The following is a 19,767-nucleotide window of genomic DNA, read 5'->3' as shown; positions in this document are numbered from 1 at the left end:
AGAAAAGAAAAACAATAGGAAGAAAGAGGAAGGTTAACAACGGGGGAGCACATGGTGTATTCACGCCAACTGGGAATACAATTAATGTACCCGAAATCAAATGGAGAGCAACTTCCCCTTAGCTTATTACTCCCTTCTCTAGAGGATTCAAGAACGTGATCACTGACAGAGTTCTTGCAGATGATCCACTCCAAAGCCCTCATTTCACCAGTGAGGAAAGGGAGCCCCTGGAAGGCAAAGTGACTTACAAGTCATGCCTAGAAGCCAGGTTCACGTGGACCAGTCTAATGTTCTACCAACCACAGCTGCCTGAAAGCAGTAATGGCTTTTCCAAGTCGTAGATGATCACTAATGACCCTAACAGTGAGGTAAGATGGAGATGGCCTTTCTCTCTCTTGGGGGAAAACACAGATCAGCTCACACTCTTTGAATCTGCCAGAACAGCTGGAGGTGGGCAAGGCCACAGCTGACCCAGCTCCTAGGGTAATTTGACCCTTGGAGATAGCACATTCCAAATTTAGAGGGACAAGCTCTAAGCCCAATGTTTTACAGTCCCAACAAACCATCTCTGGTGCTGATTATGACATAACATTTCTGATGATTAATTAAGAGCTCTTCATTACATCAGTCAGCTTATAATTAACAGCTCCCCCTGTCTTTAATAAAATATACAAAATGATATGAAATAAATGAGGGACACCAAGTGGGGAGTAAAGCTTAGATCCAAATGACGTCATTATCGTCTACCAGTCAAAGAGGGGAAGAAACAAAAGGAGGAGGGGAAAGTAGGTTTTGTTAAGCAAAGATGAGTGGAGAGTGCTGAAGGGGAGAAGGGGGAGGAAAAAGGCATTTGCTCAATCAGTACCTATTTTCAGAATTTCCTTCAAGCTGGCTTGGACTGAGAGCCATCAATTATTTAAAAGATGTAACATGAGGCTTCCTTTGTTGAGGCAAATCTGCAAGCAGACCCCGAGAGAAAATAAAAAATGAATTAGGCAGAATGTATTAGTCTGCTCGAAGAAAGCAAAGATTTAGCTATTGGGGCTGACTCTGTTTTAGAAATAGTTCAATTTTGTCTCCTAAAATCCACGCCCCTTCTTTTCCCCTCTCCTTCCCTATTTATTTATTATTTTCTACAGTAGATCACACAGAAAGAGAAATGAATAATTCCCTAAACTTCTCCTTTCTTTTCAGATTCAGCTTGATGTATTGTCTTCATTTAAATTACAAATACACTAATCTGAAACACTGTTTACCAAGTAGCATTTTAAATGAAAGACACAAGAAATTGCATCACTCACATTTTAAAAATGACTTTAGACTCCGGACCTCATAAAAAACAGCCGACAGTGTTCTCTGTCTTGGCCACTATATTTCAAGTCCAGGGAATGAAATTCAATTAGTGAGCTTTGTACTCAGGACATTATGATTCTGATGGTTAGTCAGATCAAAACTGGTGTGCCAAGTCCTGGTTCGTTCGTTTTTTGGCAGACCATAGTTAAGAAAAAATTCAGTAGGGTAGGTCGGCATGAGCAAAGTTAGTTTCAGAGGAGCTTACTTTCCACCATCATTAAAAAATATGAGAGGAGGGGAGCTGTTCCCTGGAATAGCTCATTATTTACTAAGTGAATGGATTAACTCTTGGAGAAACCTCAATAGCTGATCCGTCATTACCAGTTGTAGTACTTTCCAAAAATAGCAACCGGACTAAAATAAACCAGTAACTGACTAGAACCAATAAAGCACAGATTTGATTCATTCTTACGTTTTGATCTGCCTTAGCTTGTGTTGCACAAAAAAGTACCACTGGAATCTTAGTGATGTCTTTGTAACCCTCTGAATTAAACAAAGAAATAAGCACCTAATATGAAACCCCGAGCCTTTACAATGTAGACTCAGGCTACACCATCAGTTCAAGGGATGTTACATCTTTGCACTTGAAACACTGTAACACCTGGAACAAACTCACACAAAGCAAAAACCACTGGGCTGAAGCTTAGTGCATCACATGTCTTGATTGTCCATGTGGACCAGGGAACTGATTCAAGAGGACGACATCTGCGTGGATCAAGCAGAATGGTAAGAGTGAATCAAACTGATCATTACATGGCCTGATTCTTTGGACAGCGAAAGTAGACAAACAATAGTGGAAATTTCAGAAGGATATACAGCTATTGGTCTGTTAATAACAATCTTAATTAATTAGCCACTTGAGATCTGAGCATCGATTTGAATTTCAGAGTTGTTTTCTTAAAACAGACCGGCTCAGATCACTTCTTTGCTTCTCTCACCATCCAACTCATTGTACAGACATACACAAAGGAATCATCCTTGGCATCTCTCTTCTCTCATCACCATTATCCATTCCATCTCCAAATCTTTCCCCCTTTTTGGAAAACAGTTACGGGAACAGTCATACGAAATTCCAGAAGTGACATCTGACTTCTTGGTACACTCCTTGGAAAGTTGTTCTAGAAGCTTGAAATTTTGCCATAGAGTGACCCAGGATTCAGTACAGATGGGCAGCCTTGACTCATCATGTCCTTGGTGCTATTTTTCTCTGACTCAAAGATGTGAATACCCCCATCTGTTCTTGACATGAATACATCATATCGAGGGTGTTTTAGATGATAATTCCATTCTGAAGTGAATCTTGTGTCAAATATGAAGCGGAAAATGCATGCTCACTTCCTTCCCACAATAAGCTGCCTCAGATGTGTTTTCTCAGAATTCGTCAGTAAAATACAGTGCTAGAGTGGCTTGTTGCAGCTTGCTAAAACTTCTTGTTGGCAGCTTGCAATCAGACACAGTGGGAGTATTTACACCAAGGAAATTGGCAAGCACTACATATCAAGTGCTTTTTTTTCTTTTACCCCCAGAGAGACAGTTTACCAGCACACCACTGAAAAAGGCTTTAATTTTGTTTCCTTCTTAGCAAAGAAAAAGTACTAGAGAGTGTATTGCATCAACACCCATCTTTTTCTTCTCTTTTCCCTTTCTGGTGGAGACTAGCCAGCAGTTCACCAAACTCCTCTCCTCTTGGTCCTTGGCACATAGCTAAATAATAATCCCCAGCCACCCTTGCAATTAGGTATGGTCATGTGATTGAGTTTTCTTCCACGCAGAAAGAGAAGTGATAGAAGCCTCTCCATACTTGGTCCATAAGACCCTCCCACACACAGTATTCAGTCCCATTTCCCTCCACACAGCCTTTTGCCAATGATATGGGCAACCTTGAATGTCATCCATTGAAGTCAGACAGCAAGAGGTTAGAAGGAACTCAGTCTTTGAATCCCCACTTGAAAGAGAGTCATCCCAATCAGGAATACCCCCTTGGACTTTATATGCCAGAAAAAATAAATTTTTATTATGTTTGAACCATTTAATATTTGAGGGTTTTTTGATATGCCAGTCACCATTACTGTAACTAAACACTCTTTCTCCTCCTCTTTCAATTATTGTCTTTCTTCCCTCCATCTGATATGATAAATTTAGGAATGAGGATTGGTCAAGATGGAGAAGATAGAAACAGAGGACCTCCTATGACATTGATTTCTCAGAGTTTTTATTTCACTTGAGAGTTTTTGGTTCTGTGTGTTGTTCATTTCAACGGTCATCAGCTGGAAAGCTGTGTTATTTCCATATGCTTGGGATACAGGGTGCAGCTGACTTTTTTTCACTTTAGTGATGTCACCTAAATGAAATGTTCCAATTTAGAATCATTTCCACGTTAGAAATATATGAAGAATCCAATCCATATGCCCTACGACTTGTCAAGGAAATTAACTATAAAGACAGTATTGATATTATACAATTAAAATGAGAGCTCTTAACATATTTAATTTCCCCCTGACCTGACTTTCTTCAGTCATTATAGACAAAAAGTATGAATTCATTATTTGCAAATAGCCCGAATTGCTTAAGATATTCTAGAAGGAACTAAGACACCCCCTTGTGTCGCACATGCACACACATACATTCCAGCAAGCATGTTTCTCTTTATGTCAAAATGTCAAGGGCAAAATTAATAAAGAAGGTGACGATAAGAAATCATTCTAGGTTGCTAACATTTTAGACTCAAAATACTGGAACTATAAATGTATTATTAGTCCTTCTGTTTGTATCTTAAGCCTTTCTCTTTCTATAACACTCATGATGAAGAAAGAAAGAAAGGGAGAGAGAGAAGTAGAGAAATTTAAAAATCACATTAATCTCTCCATATTATTTACTATGTAAACCATCAGACGTTTTCTTCCCTATAAACTTGTATAAGGAGTCTATTTAGGGGTGTTTGGGATTGTTGTGTTTTTAAAAATTTAACAATCATAGCTCTGAAGCTTAATCACTTGTATGTGTTACAAGACCAGATGGTTCAAGTGGGTGTTTGTTTATAAGCTTTTTGCATATGGTTGTTAGCTGATTTTTAGACCAAAGAAGAATGTTTCAACTAACAAAGGAGGGGATGAGGAATTAATGAAAAACCACTGGATTTCATAGGTCCCTGGGCTGCTAGCCTTTACTCCGCCATCATTTTGTGCACTGTTACAGAGATCTATTTAGGGTCCAAGAAATGACAACGTGTTTAATGTGCTTTGAGTTCTTTACGGAACTCTGATAGACTTTAGGGGAGGGATGCATCTACCATGGACACAACACTGTTCTGGATGCTGTCGATGGACCAACTAGAAAAGAAGAGAGCACTCTGCCTTCCCAACACCTTCACCATCCAGAAGCTCTAGAGTTTAATGTTTCCTTTTTCTCCTGGTTTCTTGAATGGAGCTGTTTTGACCGGCCACATCCATCTCTATCCAGCTCCCTCGTTCTGCATGTGGATGAAAGGAGAGAAAGAACTTTCCAGGTGACCCCCCTATTCTTTATTTCCTGTACTTTAACCACATAGCCACTATCTGCAAACATGCAAAGGATGCAGGTTTATTCACCACAAAATAAGTGAAATAATATTAAAGGTTCTTTAAGAGAGAATGAAAGGTTTCATCAAGGCACAAACTTTTATGGCTTTGAAAAGATAAACATGTATTTCTTGTTTTCTGGATCAGAAAAGGCCCCTTCTCCCAGCTCACCATCTTCTCTGGGACTTACCTTCTCTCAACTGAACAATGGCAGTCAACGCTTGCTTACGTTCATTTTAAATAAGATTAATAACACTCAGCATAGCTAGCACACCTCGTGTTAATATCTTACATCAGAAGCTGTCTATCCTCTATGGGTTACCCAAACTGGTATCTTTCTTGTCAGCACCCAATCAATTCCAAAAAGTAAGACATCTGAGGTGAAAAGGGCAGGAGAAGGACATGACTATCTGAGCATTTCAGTGAGCTTACTTCTCTCATATTCTACAACAAACTAGCAAGAAATTACAAACTCACAAAATTGTGTTTGATCATTATCATATCATGCATCGAATTCCTCTCTTTTATTAGGTTGGGAGAAAAATAACTTCTTCATAACTCCTTTGGATTACCTCAGCAAAATGGGATACCATTTGATTGTGTCTTTAGGATAAAGGATGTGTTCCATTTATTGTTAATTCTCCAGAGAGCCACACGGTTTCTGGGACATAGCCGGTGCTCCATAAAAGTATGTTGAATGAAAGAAGGAATGAATTACAAGATATGACTATTCTCTTTCAATTGTAAGGAACTCCAAGCTTAATTTAATACATGCCATTAGCCTTTGCAAAGTGAAGTTGGGAACACCTAGATAAATTAGCATACTCATGATTTATGTGACCGTTTTGCCTCCTGAAGGCAATTTTTAAGAAAGAGCGTTTTCATTGTTTATAGCCTTTAATAAAGAGAGTGCATCTGGTGAAATTCAAACAGATTGAAACACTGTCTTGATTTTCAACAAAAGAAATCAAATTTAGAACATATACTGGTCATTGGCAACAGTGTCCACCATATAGAGTTGCTATGAACTGAATGCTTATGTCCCCCACAAAATTATATGGTGAATTTCAATGTCCAACACTGAGGGCATTTGGAGGTGGGCCCTTGGGAAGTGATCAGGTCATGAGGGTGGACCCCTCCTGATGGGATTAGTGCCCTTCAAAAGAGGCCTAAGAGAGCTCCCTTGCCCCTTCCGCCATGTGAGCGAAAAGACAGCCATCGAGGAAGCCGACCTCACAAGACATAAAATCTGCTACCACCATGATCTTGGACTCTCCAGCTTGCCAAAAAATTTCTGTTGTTTACAAGCCACCCAGTTTATGCTATTTTGTTATAGCAGCCCGAACGGACTAAGACAGCAGTCAATCCTCAATTAAAACTTGTTAAGGGGCCAGCCCAGTGGCATAGTGGTTAAGTTCCTGTGCTCAGCTTCAGTGGCCCAGGGTTTGCAGTTTGGATCCCGGATGTGAACCTATACGTTGCTCATCAAGCCAAGCTGTGGCAGTGTGTCATGTACAAAATAGAGAAAGATTGGCACAGATGTTAGCTCAGGACCAATCCTCCTCACACACACAAAAAGCTGAAAATATTTAAGCCACTTACTCTCTCCTTCACCTTTTCAACTCTGGAAGAGTCTAGAGCAAGGCATCTTAATCTCAACACTGTTGACATTTTAGGCTGGATAAGTCCTTGTTGTGTGTGGAGCTGCCCTATGCACTGTATGATGTTTAGCAGCATCCCTGGTCTCTACTCACAGATGTTAGTTCAGGGCCAATATTTATCATCAAAAAAAAGAAAAAAAAAAGCTAAACAGAAGAACCATCAAATTAATAACCACTTTAAAAAAATAAAAATAAAACTTGTTAAGTGAACGAATAAATGGCAAGCAGTTTCGTATCAAGGTAAAAACCTAGCTTGGGTATAGAAAGTTAAACCCAATTCAATTTCTGATTAGCTAAGTATCCTTTCATTACTATGGACAATGATTATTTATTCCTATCTGGGACACAAAATTTGTGGTCACGTGAAATAAGAATGTTTAAAATCAAGATACGATTTCCTCTCATCATATCCCTCTAATAAACACCAGGAAAAGCTAGTGATGCTTCGGTACTCCTTCTCTGCAGACCAAAGGAGAGTAGAAACAGCAGCAGTAGCCATGACATATCACTCGTGGTCACTATTTATGTTATATAAACTGTCAGCAGCAGCAGGGCCATTTAGCATCCGACAAGTTATCCAGGCACTTAGACGACGCAGCAAGTGTCAATACTGATGTTACTATTTATAGCGTAATAAACTACACTTTGAACAATATTAGTGATGTTAAGCTTAGGTAGCACTCCTCGTATTAATGCCTTAATATAGATATATTGCTATAAGCATAGTTTACAGCATGAAACATAAACACAAATCCACTGATACTAACAAATCACTTCCTTGACTGCTTAAAAACGTACTGCCAAAATGGGCTTTCTGTGTTACACAATGGAGCAGAAGGCAGTGATATATATTTAAATTTTCCATTTTTAAGCTGTCACTCAAAAACTTTTCATACTTTTTTTAGCTTATTGATCTTACCGGCTTGTGATAAGACCTCAACTGCTTGGTTGGGCTGTTTTTAGCTTCTGCTTCTTATTAAAAGAGCTAAATAAGGAATCATAAAATGCTACTAATTTGGCATCTTTCAATAGAAAGGAAAGCTAAAAACAGCACCGAAATAGTGTAACTCTCATGTTTTATTGCCCCAGAATCCCAGATTTAATTACCATGTGGTATAGCATGATAATGGGTATAATGGAGCCATGTATTGCAATATGTATATCTGCGAATAAAAACTTGTATTAAATATGCTAAAATACTTAGTACAGGTTTTCTGATACTTTCTATTGAATATTTTTGCACAGGAATATATATATACACACACACACGTACACACATTGGTTCCACATAATATGTTGGTTCTTCGTATATATACATTGGTCCTACACTCTTATTTTTCCCTCTTTTTCTTTCATTTACAAAGAAACATTCATCCTTAATGTCTTGGCTACTCCTTAACTTACAACCTACAACCTGCAGGAAAGTGATCAAAATATCACCAGCAGAACAGTTGGGATGATTGATTAATTATCTGATCAATCAACTTGCGTAGCCCCTCCAACGCACACACGCTATTTGAGCTTTGAGTGGCAAATTATATCCCACAATCAGAAAACTTCCAAACGCTGATTTTGGATGCAGAACCTTGCTCTCTCGAATCTGTGTCCACTTTCACATTAGACTTTCCATAAGCGCTTCACGAATTGTGATTTGCTTCTCCCCTCAGTGCTGGCCTCAAAGTTCAAGGCTCAGGGTGGAAGAGATAGTGGCCCTCATAGCTAATTGCCCATATTTTGCAAAGAGTTTCATGGAAAAGCGAAGTCACAGCCCCCCAAGGCCAGGATGTATAATAAATATTGCTGCTATGAATGAGTTGTGTGATCATAATTGGGGACCTCAGTGCCATCCTGATTCTTACTCACTTGGGACAAAGCACTGGGTTTGTTCTTATTCCCCATGGCACACACCCCTGATGTACTCGCCAGAAGGGGTGGTGGTGGTGACTAATAAACAGCCATGAAATTTATCCTCCACAGAAGCAGCAGCTGGAAATTTAGTTACTGTCATTATACCTACTTTTTGAGTGGATCCTGAGAGCTGTGCAAAATGGCAAAATTGGTTTTAAAAATACATATTAATGAAAGGAAGACTTTTTTTTTATCTTCTAGTGTATCTAAAAACATTGGTCTTCCATAAACACTTCTTGTTTACTTGGCACCTCCTATTGTCAATCATTTTAAACTTCCTGCAACATATCAACCTGAGTCCTACATCTTTGCTGGTACTGTTTTGGTGCCCGCGATGAGCACGGGGACTCCACCAAGAGTCCTCAATTCTCTGCAGAGCTCACTGCTTCATTTCTGCACCCCTCATTTCCATGAATGCTCCTGCTTCTCTGAACACTGCCTCACAGTCACTCACATTGGGCCACGCGGGTTTGTCTACAATCTGCATATGTATATGTAACGTGCGAGTGTGCACACCCAACCACCGAGGCACATTTCCATTTCTCCTCCACATAAATATGGTGATGAATTGGCCACTGAGAGCTTTTCTGACAGCCACGCGAAATGGTAGCTACAGTGACCAGGGATGTCCTGCTTCCTCCTTGCAGAAAGGTATTCAACGCACGTAATAATTATCCATCCATCTCATTCACAGTAAAGGCATGGCAATGCAATTTTAGCCTTATAATCAAGACCATATGACAAAAACCAAGGCCATTAGGGACCAATTTCGAGTAGTCTCTGCAAGACAATGATTTTCCAACTGCACTTACATATGCTGAATAGTTACCTCTGCACGACCGCACCTGCTCTCATTTATGTAACCCCTCTGTTTTCCAAAGCCTTTCTTAGTAATGCCATGGTGTAAAGTTTTAAAGGCCGGCTGGTTTTTTTTTTCCTTCATTAATTTTTTTTTTTTTTCATTTCCCAAAGCAGAGGAGGAAAATGCTGAGGGTAAAATTTCCACTCAGGCCAATGACCATATTTCAGGGTTTGCTTTCTTCTCTTTCTTTTTTTCTTTCCCCTCTGCCCTGGCCTCTTCAGCCTCACTCTCGGCCCTGCTCGCTCTCCTTTGAACTGAAGCCTGGTCTTCCAGGCCCATAATTACTTCACGTGTACTTTTGACCTCACCACTTCGGGTTCAGTGACATAATAATGTTGTCTCTGAAAGGACGTGATGTCGTCATAAATCAAAGCGCTGTACCAGCAAGGTTCCCCTTGCAAAGTAGAAAGAAAGTCAAAATTATTTAGAAATAACATAAAACGTAGATCCAATACCCTTTCATGTCTTATTTCAAAATGCTTAGAGAAATGAATAAATCCATGCCCTTTTTATGGAAAAAGTTGTAAATACTAAAAACAATACTATGGTCCATCATTAATGATTTCCTAATTTGGGAGGCAATGGAAAAAGAAATCATAAGACTAATAAGAAGAAAAACATTTAAAAGTCTATGCAAAATAAAAACTGATCCCGACTTTGGATTCTCTACCGACTCCAGGCTCAACCTTATTTTTTAATTGTTAAAGGGAAGAGAAATTATCTCGAAACATCAATTAGTTGTTGGCTTGGATTTTTAGCTTACGAGCAAGGTTGCATCGTAATATCTCATCTCTGAGTATTTCTCTAAAATTATGAGATAATGGACTTGTTAATGCAAGTTCCAACACTACTTTTCTTTAATTGTAAGACTGAATGGGTAAAAAAAATGCCACAAGTAATAATGCAGTATAATAACATTTTTTTGGACAAAACCTCGATACAGCCCTTCTCCACTGAAGAAGTGTCACAAATTGCATATGGCCATTTTCAAGAAAGCTCTGTGAAGACACCCAACAATAAAAAAAATCCCTATCTCTGCCTGGAAGCCAGCAAAACCAAGTTGAGGTCGCTTCATTCTATGCTCTGGAAACGCCATTGTTATTCCTGTTTCTTGCTGCTTAATTTAACATATGAATCTTGGCCTGTTCTAAGGAAACACAAGAAGAATGCATTATGCCATTTTAAATATAATGTACTCAAAAGTTGCTAATTAGTTGATGGAGGCATGTGTAAATAAAGGGACGTTATATTAAATGAGCGAATGATCATTCCACCAGTTGAACAATATTCTGATTACCTAATCAGGTTCTAAATATGTATATATAATGTATGCCTCCGAATACCAAGGGTATCCTATACAAATGGGTATCATTCATGTGAATATATGTGCTGTGTTTCCTCCATTAAGGTACTTGCCAGCTGACAGGCAGAGGAGTAAGTTATGACATCTCATAGTGATCCTGCCCCAGCACGTGTGAACATAGTTCATCTGATTGTCACCTCATTGGAACTATTTGCATTGGCAACAGCATATGGAGTTGGTTTTAACTTAAATTTGAATCTCTTAAAATGCCTTCAAAAAAGATTGCCCTGTGGTGCTGCGCTGGAAATAAAGCCATTGTGTACACAGGAGCTTGCCTGTCACATGCTTCACAATGCAAGTTACGGACAATAGAAATAGCCAAGTCTTTCAGAAGAAATTATAAAATACAGAGATTGGTGTGAACAATTCCTGCGTCACTCATGTGCCAATCATTTAACCCTCAAAAGCTTTCAATCAAGGAATAAACAAAACCTAAAGTTTAACTAAAATAGAAAAAAACAACAAAGTAAAACGAAAGCCAGACAAAACCCTGGTATTCTGCAATAACCTTAAAATTATACTTTCAGTCCTAAAGTTGATAAAGAGTTCAAGATTATGAAGACAGATTATGAAAAGCACCATATCACCGTGATGCTAAAAGTATTGAGTGACGGATAAAAGTGATTAAAAAGAACCTAGAAGTGGAAAAGGATCAGTTAGATTCTTATGTTCTTTGCTAAGCTTTGGGGATCCCACTTTCTTTTTGCTCTCTGCTTCACTGGTTACTTCTGCCCAGTCTCCTCTGTTGATTTTTCCTCATTTCCCCATCCTTTAATCATTATAGAAGCTAAGTCCTTGGACCTCTTCTTTTATTTTTATTTTTTTGAGGAAGATTAGCCCTGAGCTAACTGCTGGCAACCCTCCTCGTTTTGCTGAGGAAGACTGGCCCTGAGCTAACATCATGCCCATCTTCCTCCACTTTATATATGGCACTCCTATCACAGCATGGCTTTTGCCAAGCAGTGGCATGTCCGCACCCGGGATCCGAACCGGCGAACCCCGGACTGCCAAAGCAGAACGTGCAAACTTAACCGCTGTGCCAATGGGCCGGCCCCCTCTTCTTTTATTTTCTACACCCACTCCTTAGGTGATCATAGCTAGCCTCCACAGTTTAGAATACCACATATATGCTGACAAATCCCCAGTTTATAACTTTAGCTGACATGTCCCCTCTGAACTCCAGACTCATTTATCCATCTTCCTACTCAGGACAATTCATTTGGATGTCTACTATGCACCTCAAAATCAACATTTCCAAAATGACTCCTGATTCTTCTCACCCTTCAACTAAATCTACACTTCCCCAATATTTTCCATCTTCTCGTTGCTCAGACAAAAAACTTGAGAGACATTCTTGATTCTTTCTTTCTCTAACACCACTCATGCAATCCATTTGGTTCTTCCTTCAAAATATATCCAGAGTCTGACCAGTTCTCATCACCTTATCCTTACCATTCTGGTCCACACGACCATCATCTCTCTCTCCTGGACCGCTGCAATGGCATCACAGCTGGTCTCCTATTTCCACCCTTACCCTCTTCAATCTCCTCCACAGAGGAGTTAGAGTGATACTATTTTCTTTTTTAAATTAAAGTATTAGGTTACTAATTAACTATTGCCTACAAAAAATGCACAGAATTTAAGAGTACTAACTGTTGAGTTTTGACAAATGTATAAACATCCTTAAAACCATCTCAATCAAGCTACTGACCATTTCTATCACCCCAGAAAACTTTCCTTATGTCCCTTTCCAGTCAATTACCTCTGAAACAGAGGCAACTAGTATTCTGATTTCTGTTATCAAAGCTTAGTTTTGCCTGTTTCAGGAATTCACAGGAATGGAACGTATATCACGCAATTTTTTTTGCACTTAATTTCCTTTTGCACAGCAAGCATAATATTTACGGGATTCATTCATGTTGTTGAGTGTAATTGTAGTTCATACCATTTGATTAGTGAGTAGTATTCCATTGCATAAGTACTCTGTAATTTATTCACTATTCATTGATGGATACTTAGAATTGTTTCCAGTTTTTAGCTATTATGAGTAAAGATGCCACAAACACTCTGTACAAGACTTTTTCTGGGCCTATGTTTTCATTGTTCTCAGGTAAATACTTGAGTGTGGAATTGCTACACAAAGGGTAGAAAATTTTAATTTCATAGAAGCTGTTTTCCAAACCAAATGTTCTATTTTTATACACTCGCCAGCAATGAAAAAAGTTCAGGTTGCTTGACATACTTAACAAGCATTTCATTGTTGTCAGTAGGGTTTGTTGCTGTTGTTGGTTTTAACTTTAGCCATTCTAGTGGGTATGAAGTGGTATCTCATTACGGTTTTAAATTTACCTTTCTCTGATAACTCATGAATTTGGACATATTTTCACGTGCCTATTGACCATTTGTCTGCTGTTTGAAGTGTCTGTTCAACTCTTTTGCCCATTTTTAAAGAGTGATCTTTTAAAAATATGTCAGGTCTTGTCACTCCTCTGCTCAGAGCAGTCCAGTAGCATGTCAGCTCACTTAGTAAAAACCACAACCTTTGCAACATCCACTGAGGCACTAGAGAATCTGCCGCCAAGGAGCCCCATGATTTCGTCTCCTATCACTGCTCTGGCTGCTCCAGCTACTGCAGGCTCCCGTGTCCTCGAACAACCAAGCACCATCTCAGAGTCTCCTCCCTGTTCCCTCTGTGGGGACTTTCTTGTCCCAGATATCTACCTGCCTGTTTTCTCAATCCTTTAGTACTTTCTGGAATATTCCACATAAGACAGCCACCACATCTCCAGCATTCTCTATTCCCCTTATCCAGCTTTATTTTTTCCATGATACTTACCATTAAGATGTGCTTACTTTTAAACTTATTTTTTACTCACTTCCTTCCTTCCTTCCTTTTTTCCTTCTTTCCCTCCTTCTTTCCTCTTTTCTCTCTCTCCCCCCAACCCTCCTTCTCTCTCTTTCTTTCTATTGTTTGTTTGTCTCCTTCTACCAAAATGTAACCTCTATGAGAACAGGGAAGCCTTGTTCACTGCTGTATGTTCCTTCATTCCACAAATATGGTGTTCGCTGCCATATTCCCAGATCCTAGAACAAATTTTCAACCCTCTAAAAAGTACTGCGAAGACTGTGTATCTGGACTGTCTGCAAACTGAAACACACAAATTTTGTCTTCAACTACGTTTCCTTTAAAAACCTGCAAATACATCTATTTAAAGAAAAAAACCTTAAAATTGTGCTTCCAAACACAATGCTAAAATCCATGACATGTTTTCTTAAAAAGTGAGGCTAAGTAAACACATGATCCAAATAGACTTTTTAGAACAAAGTGAAAAATTACATATATATATATATATTTATCTGTATACACACCCACATATAGAGATTCTATTAAGTAGAGCAATAACAAAATAAATAAATAATAAATAAATAATCTTTCCTGACTGCTTATCAAGCACCAGGAACTGTTAATCCTAACAAGAACCCCATGAGGGACCATTCCCACTTCATGGATGAGGAAATTGAGGCTTAGGGTATTTAAATAACTTGTTAAGTTTATACAGCTAGTCAGTTCCAGAGCCAGAATTTGAACTGTATTATATTGTATCAGTTTGTCCAAATGTTTTATATATATATATATACACACACACACACACACACATATGTGTATCTATGTGTATAAATTTAATTCGAATTAGAACATTAAAGAAAGAAGTCTGGAATACAAAAAAAAGAAAACATAATTCTAGTCCCTTAGAGGTTTTAAATTTTTAATATGCATGTGCTTTTATAAAATTATCATAACGTACATATTTTATAGTTTTAAATTATTCCTGTAATAGATAACATGAAAAGAATTTATGTATCACATATGTAAATTATGAAACATAATAATAGAATGAACTTTCCTGAACTTACTATCCAGCTTAAGCAATGAGCATCACCAAAAGCTATTTGTGGACCCTTCCACAGTCACACCCAGCTTCATTCCTCACCAGAAGCAAAGACTATCTTGAATTGTGTGCATATCATTCTTTTGTTTTTCTTAGAAATTTTATCGCAAGAATATGTCCCTAAATGATACATCGGTTAGATTTATTTCTACGTGATCTTTCAAGATGGTATCATGCTGTATATACTCCTTTCTGGTTGTTTTGCGTTTTTTCCTGAAAAATCAAGCTTCTTGATTCATCTACGTTGATGCACATAGCTGTGGTTCATTGACTTCACTGCTCTATCATATTCTATTTTATGAATATACCAGATTTATTTGTCCATCCTTCTGCCAATTTCTTCTATAGACTTCAAGACACATCATAAGGCTACTGTAAGACAATATGATATTTATATAAGGATAGACAAACGGATCAATAGAACCAAATAGGACCACTCCAGATGGTAAGTTGGTACCTAATAAAAGTAAATCGCAGATCTGTGAAAAGATGAACTATTCAGTAAATGGAGCTGAGCTAACTGATGATCCTTAAAAGAAATCCAACCTTATACTACAGCCAACAGCAAATTTCAGATGGATTAAAAACCATGAAAAGCAAACCTTTGAGACCTTAAGAAGACAATACACGAGAATATCTTTATAAGCTGTTAGGAAAAAGAAAATTATTTTTGACAACGCAAAAAGTGCCAACCATAAAGAGAAAGATTGATAAATTCTATCTAACTAAAAGTAAGAAAATCTTTTCATCTTAGGATATCATAAAGAAAATAAATGGGGAAGCCACTACTCTTAGAAGCTGTTTGGGACACATATTATCTATTTCTCATTAAAGATTTCTTTTTTAACTATAGTCCTATCTTCCTTGAAAGAGTCACTGCCTTAGTACCATCCTCTTACTATTTCTTTATTTCTTCCTTGTGCTTTTAATGGTAGGTTCTCCATAAACATTGTTGATTAACAGACTTTTATTTTCGGCTGTTTTCTGTTGCAGCATATGTAAAATTTTACCTTGCTTTAAACAAAGGCTACTAACCATAGGTGGCATTGTTGTAGCATATATCATGTTCTCAATTACCTGTATGACAGCAAAGACTGATACTACTAAAACTTCATTTAAGTTTTTTAATTCAATTGAACCAGAAGGTCATTGACACTTCAGTAATTGCTATTGAAAACCATTTGGCTAAAAGAGAAAAACACACACACATATCCACACACAAAATAAATTGTGACACACTCTTTACCACAGATTATTCATCTTAAAAGAGTTACCTAGTATGGCTCTTGTTACAAGCCCATGATTGCAATTATTTTACCTAATAAACTTCTTAATGATTCTAAAACAACAGTCAAACATGACATAATTTACACAATCCAAATAAAGAAAAAAAAGTGTTTTCTTCTCCTTTTTGTCAGACTGCAAAGACAAAAGTCTGATTTTTAAGCTTTGTTCTAATTCTAAACTATGGAATAAACAAAAGAAATGGAAAGAACTAGAGAGAAGAAGGAAGTAGTTCAGAAGAATCTGGAAGAACAGCACTCTTACTATAGATGGGCACCATAGCCAACAGGTGGGTAACTGTAGTGTGAGGCGTTGGTGTTGTCCAAGGACGACTGAATGCTGGTACCTGGTTATTTCCTATTGTCTAGGGACCTCTGTGACAGTCTTTTTCTGATTTCCTCTCTGTTTTCATCCCAAGAAGACAAGCATAGTATAATTAAGTGACAAAAATTCCCTTTTGTCTGTGAATGTTTAAAAAAGTGTTCCCACAGGAAAGCATGGCAGAGGGTGGGGTGTGAAGGAAGATTCCAGACTAGATATCTAACCTGTAAAGTCTGGTATCTGTTATCTTGTCCCTTAGATCTAGAGTTCCCACAAGTAGGACCTTCTCTCTCTCTTTTTTTTGTTAAATTATAAAAGTCATTGTTGGGCTAACAAATTCCGTTGCTAAAAAACCAAGCCAGCACGATACCAGAATGTATGAATAGAAATGCACTATATAAAGAATCACTGACATCTAATCATTCTAAAGTCTGTGGGGTTTTTTTGGTTTTTCGTTTTGTTTTTCTTGTGAGGAAGATTGGCCCTGAGCTAACATCTGTTACCAATCTTCTTTTTGCTTGAGGAAGATTGTCGCTGAGCTAACATCTGTGCCAATCTTCCTCCATTTTATGTGGGATGCTGCCACAGCATGGCTTGATGAGCAATGCTAGGTCTACACCCTAGATCCGAACCTGCACACCCCAGGTTACAGGAGCAGAGCACGTGAATTAACCACTACACCACCTGGCCGGTCCCTGTTTTTTTTAAAGACACTGTATTTTTTTTAAAGACACTGTATTTCAAGGCTATATAACCACTATTATACACAGAAAACTTAGAGTTCAGAAAACAAACAGTGAAAATGAAAACAGGTGTGGAAAATAGCAACTGAGAAAACATAAACATTAATATGACAAGATGGTGATAAGCCAAAGGAAGATCCAGGTAAATACCACTCTTCTCGCATACAAATGGTGGCTCCTGATACGGTGGAGACAACTTGGGGTTTAGAAACACAAACACCTGGATGTGAGACTCATCTGTCCATCTGTGTCATGGACAAGCCATGTGACCCTGAATAAGTTCTATAATCTCTCTGGGCTGTTTTGTGAAAGGAGGGGAAATAATACTCAACTCCCTGGGTTGCTCAAAGATTCGATGAGATGACGTACTGCAAACACTTTGTAAACTCGAAGACACTATATAAATGTGATTCATCTGTTTAAAGAATAATTATCTAAACGGATTCTCCCTGAGGAAAGAACAAAGGAAATGGGCTTATTAAATCATAGCAAGAGGAATTTATATTAGGCAGCAGAAAAAGCATTCTGACTGTGATGCTGATTACAAGGGAAGGAATGGAGCCGCTTTCTGAGGTAGAAACCACCATGTTTGAGAGAATGAAAACAAGCTTGCTTAGGGGGCTGGCCCAGAGGTGTAGTGGTTAAGTTCACGTGTTCTGCTTAGGTGGCCCAGGGTTCGCCAGTTCAGATCCTGGGCGTGGACCTACGTATTGCTCATCCAGCCATGCTGTGGCAGCATCCCACATAGAAGAACTAGAAGGACTTACAACTGAGATATACAACTGTGCACTGGGGCTTTGGGGAGACAAAAATAAAGGACGATTGGCAACAGATGTTAGCTCAGGGCCAATCTTCCTCACCAAAAAGCATGCTTTAAAAAAAAAAACGAAAAGAAAACAAGCTTGCCTAGAAGTAGAAGGATAGAGTATGTGACACTTTCTGGTACCATCCAGGGTAAAAATTGGGCTCAATGTTAATAAAATCCCTTAGCCAGTTCAGTCTTATAAAGACAACCTATACCATATATAATCTAAGAGCATCAAACCATGAAATTGTAAAGCATTTACTGGTTCCCTCTTGAAAAAGTTGTATGAAGCCCTCGCTATCCCCTCCATTATTCCCAAATGAAGTGTTTTTAAATGAGCCACCAACCTATAAAATTTGATGGAATTTTGCCAAATATCAAACATTCAGGGCCAGCCTTGGGCAATCCCAGGAAAAAGGAACATCCTTCCCACAGGGGACCTCAAGGGCCCTGATAAGTGTTGGGAAGACAGAGGAAAAGTCAAAGTAGACAGTCTCTACTCTTAAGGAGTTTCAGGTCAGGGGGAGAGGCAGACGTTACTCAAAGCCACGTTCTTGAAAATAATGCCTTGAAAGTGTACAATAAAGAGATTTGACCAATACGGAGAAGCCAAGTCAGGGTTACTTGAGGATGAGAAGATAGAGCAGATATCTGAGCAAACAGTAGGTATTAACTAGGCAGAGATTAGACTTGGAGATTTCTAAGCAGACAGAACAGCAGGTGCAAATATCCAGTGGCAGAAGGGAGAATGGTGAAGGCAAGGATCTGAAAGGAGGTAGCAGGGCAGGTGCACAGGGTGGAGAGCATGGGTGAGATGAGGTGAGAGAGGAGGGTAGGACCAGACAAGACAGGGATTTTTTTTTTTTAAAGAAAATTAGCCCTGAGCTAACATCTGCCAGGAATCCTCCTCTTTTTGCTAAGGAACATTGGCCCTGAGCTAACATCCGTGCCCACCTTCCTCTGCTTTATACGTGGGACGCCTGCCACAGCGTAGCTTGGTAAGCGCTGTGTAGGTCTGCACCTGGGATCCGAACCACTGAACTATGGGCCGCCAAAGCAGAATGAGCAACCTTCACCCCTGTGCCACCAGGCTGGCCCCCAGACAGGGACTTCTTAGGCCACGTTTAGGATTTTGGTCTTTATCCTTAGAACAATGTGAAGTCACTGGTGCAACGTACGTCAAGAGAAAAGTCAATCGCAGAACCTAAGAATTGCTTGTGGAAGGGATGAGGAATGGCCTTAGCTGTTTGTGATGAAATGGAGGGACGATCAAAAATCACCAGATGGTTCCTTAAGACACAAGTGTACCACCAACGATCTTATCTCCCTCCGGAGTGGACCACGCAGCCTGATCATCTCAATTTCTGTACCCCATGGGCAACTCTGCTGAGCAAGTCATTCACTCCCCACAGAAACTGAATGATGGGCCATGAGGAGCTTGGGTATTAGTAGTAGAGGATGGAATACACACTTCCAAAAATGGAATTAGTGTACATAAAGGTGAGGGTGGTGGCTGACAAGGAACGTGAATCGGTATGCGTCTATCTAACCCTAGAGGTAGACCAGGATGAAGAAATTATTGTCCAAACTTCCTCCTTCTTTCTGCTCTAGATAATGGCTCTCTATATTAAAAATGTTCCACTATTAGTAGTTCTGTATTTATAAAAGGAGAAGAGAAGGAAAAAGCCCTGGCAGGGAAATAATAACAAAATGCATGATTCACAGAGGTGGTGGGAAGATATAATGTTATTTTACATATTTGATATAGAGCCTAAATTAAGCCATAGAAAAGAGGCCATGAATCTTCAAAGCCTCATTATCAAGCCTCCCTAAACTTCAAATACAGAAAAATACATTTCATAAACAAAGAGCCGATAGGATTTTAATAGTACAATAAATTTCACAGACATTTGCACTAATCACATTTCATTACATTTTTTTTTTTTAAAAATTCCATTTG

The 19,767-nt window shown here is 38.8% G+C and overlaps 1 protein-coding gene across 8 annotated transcripts in view; it reads right to left on the bottom strand.

Annotated features, from left to right (window-relative positions):
- ESRRG (estrogen related receptor gamma) overlaps positions 1-19,767 on the bottom strand; it is a 603,662-nt gene that overhangs the window by 425,807 nt on the left and 158,088 nt on the right. Inside the window, exon 1 of one of the 8 annotated variants that reach the window (XM_070256012.1) lies at positions 866-956. The exons of the other annotated variants lie outside the window; for them this stretch is intronic. The gene's annotated coding sequence lies outside the window, so the exon portion shown is untranslated. Of the gene's footprint in view, positions 1-865; positions 957-19,767 lie in introns of those variants that run through there. 8 annotated transcript variants of the gene reach the window in all.

Source organism: Equus caballus, chromosome 30, assembly GCF_041296265.1.
Source record: "Equus caballus isolate H_3958 breed thoroughbred chromosome 30, TB-T2T, whole genome shotgun sequence".
Lineage (NCBI taxonomy): Eukaryota > Metazoa > Chordata > Mammalia > Perissodactyla > Equidae > Equus > Equus caballus.
This window is presented reverse-complemented; position numbering and strand designations above follow the sequence as displayed.